Source organism: Convolutriloba macropyga, chromosome 7 (assembly GCF_964194025.1).
Source record: "Convolutriloba macropyga chromosome 7, txConMacr16.3, whole genome shotgun sequence".
Lineage (NCBI taxonomy): Eukaryota > Metazoa > Xenacoelomorpha > Acoela > Convolutidae > Convolutriloba > Convolutriloba macropyga.
The window spans coordinates 13,578,285-13,582,862 of NC_134474.1; positions in this window are offsets into that span (position 1 = coordinate 13,578,285).

The window sequence follows — 4,578 nt, forward strand, 5'->3', positions numbered from 1 at the left end:
ATGGATCTTTGAGTTAGTTAACCAAGAAAATATCTATTAAGTGTTTTCTAGGCTCAGTATTAGACTGAGTTTCCTTGAAGAAATAAGAAAATGCAGCAGGAAAAAGATGTTTCTTACTCAAGTTCCTGGCTTGATAAATAAGATTTTTGCTTGCTAGCTCAATCAATGAACTATCGCATAAAGATTTTATTTTGATCACGTAGTAACCTTAAAAAATCCATTACAATAAATGATGTGAGGTATTATATCTCCCAGGTCTAGACCTCGACTAATGAAAAGACTTTAAAAGTCTAGTAGGGGAGGGCAATATTGACTAAAATTACACGGTCGAGGTTCCTAGTAAAAGTCCAGCTTCAGTCTTTTCATGGGTCGAGCTTAAGTCTTTTCATAACAGATCAGAGTCGAGCAAGGTCTTTTCATGAGCTAAGGTCCAGACTCTCTTAAAGTCCAGCTAAATTATTTTCATACCTCAAATGAGTCAAGTATGGTCTTTTCATAGCAAATTTTGGTCTTTTTATTGTCTTTCATTGTCGAGCATTGTCTTTTCATAAGTCGAGGTCTAGACCTGGCCTATAACGAGGTCGGTCTTTTCACAGACGGCAAAGCTCAAATATGGTTTCGGCATTAATGCCGTAGCATGTGTATTTTAATATTGCATTTCCAATATTCAAATACAGTTGTTCCATACAACAGTAAAAAACATTGACAAATTATTTGCTGCATTAGATAGTTTGCTGTAGCTTTAGCATGGTGATAACGTGTATAGAGGCTCGTATTTTGACAATTAGGGACAATTTAGGTGCTAGGAATTAGAGCCGAAGGGGCGCAGAACCGAATGGAAAAAACGAGATTCAGAGCCGAATGCGTCAATTTCATTGGGCGAATTTTATTATTGGTACAAATTAAAAGTTACAACGACAATCAGAAATGGCATCTCAGTATTTTTCAACTGAAATTGATCCACCTAAGTAACAGTTTTTCAGTTTCATTAAATTTTCATTCAATTACGAATTGTTGGCGTCTTTGCTTGGGTGCGATCACCTCTGCCATGACGCCGTATGTCCAGACGCAAATGTTTTGATTGGTTTGCCGAGTTTTTATAACAGTCCAGAAATAAGGATTTGTTTGTATTTCCTTTCCCCACCCCAGATTCTAGTTTTAACGTTTGTCAGTTGTACGAAGGGTCACAGACCTATCAAAAAAGTTCCATAAATCTAGTCGAAATTTCATTTAAAACCAAGTATTGTAGATATGGGGAAAAAATTGACTCCGATTGGGATATTCGAAAAATATTGTCGTCAGCTAGAATTCTGCGTCACCTTTTCAAGAGAACTGATTATATCCGAAATTGGCAAAGAGAAAAATTTTCTTGCATTTTCGTTTCGTCATTTTAGCATGTAAGCATCGTCATTTTTGTAAAATTGTTGCAACCCCAAGTCTCGGAACTTTCTACATATGCACTGAAAAAAATGAAACCAACATCCAATATGAGTTCCTCAAGCAAAAATTTTTTGAAGCATTACCATCACCAGTTTCATAATTAGTCAGAAAGAATTCTGGAATAAATTTACCTCCAAATTTTTCAAGAAAATTTTTGCTCAAATAATGAAGACCCGATTGTAAGTTTTTGTGCTTTTGCTGCCTATGAGGGCCAAGCAACAGGAATTGTTCGACTTTCAGCTGTCCTGAAAACTATACACACACACAAACACACACACACACACACACATATATATATATATATATATATATATATATATATATATACTGACCAGTTTTCCTGAATACAAAATTCGCCTAGTTTTTTCGCGACTGTGGATAAAATCTTCTGTCTGTTTTTCACCCACACCTTGTCCGATTTTGTCATCCTTGGCTGGAAAAACAACGCTGTATCTTTATTTTAATTGTAATAAGTTTTCTTCTGCGGAAAAATTGGTTACTTTATTGAGAAAATTTTGTGCATTCATTTTTGCGGGAAGGATTATGCGGGGTAGGCTAATTTATAATTTGGCTGCCAACTGTAGTCTTTGGCAATTTTCAGTTTGGTCCATTTTTGTTCTTTCTTAACAAGTAATTTGCAATTTTTAATTGCTCTCAAACGAAATTTGTAGCAATTATTTTAGTCTTGTCGGTATTTTTAAGCCTTTTTTCGCTTGACCGTTTATTTTTCTGACCCACTTGAATTTTGGTCCTCAAAAACGGGAGAAACAAGTCGCGCCCAGTGGCCCAGTGGGCATTAAGTGCTCTTAGAGCCTTCCAGCTCTGTTTCACTCATTTATAATAATTTGCACAATTTTTTTCAAGCTTTTTGTAAATTTTTGAGATATTTTTAGTTTAATCAGTCATAGATGTCAAAGAAGCTCCTCTAGGGCTTAAAAGAGATTAGTGCAGAGTTTCTAGTGATAATGGAATGTTTGCAACATTTTAACTTTATAAATTTTTTGCAGTTTTTTGACAATAAGTACAATTTTTTTTTCAAGTTATTTGAAATTTAATTTTCGTTATTCAGATCTTTCAAGACCCAGGGTTCAGAAAACCTCCTTTGGTTTTTGATAAAAAGTCGTTGAAAGTTTTTTATTGGCCATGGAATAGTTTTCAACTTTTTATTGTCACAACTTTTTTCAAGTTTTTTTGAAAGTTTTTGTCATTTTTAGGTTTTCCAGCCTCAAAAACGTATGAGCCTCCTCTAGGTTTTGATAATAAGTTACTGCATAGCCTACAGATGTAATTCGAGCTTTTAACATCGCGAGTATTAACATTTTCATAAACAAATCTTGCAATTTTTTAAAATTTTTTTGACATTTATAGTCATTATTCAGGTATTTTGAGCCTCAGGGGTCAGAAAATTTCCATTAAAATTTGATAATAATTTGCTGAAAATTATTTTTGGCCATGGATTAATTTTCAACTTTTTAATATCACTTATTTAAGCAATTTTTTGGTTATTTTTTTCTTAGGTTTTTACAGCCGCAAAAAGACAAAACTTCCTCTGTGTTTTGATAATATTTTATAGCATAATTTGTAGGTGGAATGGAATGTTTTACAAGATTTTAATATCACGAACTTAATCTATTTTTTAAAAATAATGGAAATTTTTAAAGTTTTTTACTCTTTTTGAATGTTTCCTGCACCCTGGGCCCTGGGACCTTCTCTAAGTTTTTAAAAATTTTCTGCATGGTTTTCAAAGTTAATCAAATGGCAATAAATTTTTATATGATTCCAGTTTTAGTAAAATTTGGATATAATTTAAATTTTTTTAGCTTTCGGAAAATTTTATAGATCTCTATGAGCCAGTGAAAATTTTTTAGGCATGAAACACGGATACTAGATAGATACTATAATATCTCAAATTTTAGCAAGATTTTGTTAAAATTTGAAATTTTTTTCAAAGTTTTCGAATGTTTTTGACCTAAGTTTAACGATCATTACTGAACAGCGAAGCTTTTTAAGTCTTGTGGAATGATTACATGACAGCATTTCAGATTAAAAGAATGGTTTTGAACTTTTTACTGCAGAGTCTGGAAATTTTTCTATGAAATTTTGAATTTTAATTTATTTCTATGTGATTTATTTATAACAAGGATAGAAAACTAGAATTTGCAGAGTCGATTCCCATCATGGGAAATATTCCTAGCTCTCTCTCTCTCTCTCTCTCTCTCTGATCGGTTAGGCTTTCTTTCTTTCTCTCTTTGTCGTTCATGTTTTATCTCTCTTTCTCTGTGTCTCTTTTGTTGATGCCGCGCTTCAGCTAGTGTTTTGTGACGTAGTGTCATCATCTATTATCTCATAAACGCTGAGTTTTTGTAGAATTGTTTTTTATCATAAATGACTTAACGTGCAATTTTTTTGAAATCATTGTTAATTGCTCCCAAAAGCAGTTTGTAACAAATATATTAATCCTGTTTGTCGCCTTTACGCAATTTTTCGCTTGGCCGATTTTTTGTCCGACACATTTGACTTTCGTCTTCAGAAACGAGATAAAGAGGTAGCGCCCAGTGGGCATTAAGTTCTCTTAAAGCCCTGCAGCCCTTTAGTATCCCAGCATGAGATTCACAGAAACTGCTTTGGAGACTTATGCTTATGGTGTGAAGAGCGGTTCTTATAAACTGATCCCACATCCACACCCACCGTCACCACATCATTATCTCAATCCACTTTTGCACCCCTACTGCGTGGCACCCCCGTTGCGGTGAACCTTACGCCCCTTCACTTAAGCTAAATCTGACCTCACTAAAGCGTGGCTAGCTACTGTCGAAGCCGACCACTCGCCGGTCGATTGAGAGCAATTCGGCCGACGTTAGTCGGTTAAGTTTTAAAAGTTTTTTCACGGCTTCTGGCCTCTTCTAAGTCCACCATTCTCCTTCTTATTATGAATTGTTGTGGATGCAAACTGGTATTAAATTGAAATCACTTTGGAACAAACTAAAGTTCATTAAACTCTTCTGGCAATCTAGAATTAGCCGCCCCTAAACGTTTCGTTTAAACTGGGTCTAAAATTGACAAATTAGAGCATTTTATTGTAATCTGCTCTGCGCTCCTTCGGCGCTAACTACGTCCACACAGAATTTACCCGCCAAA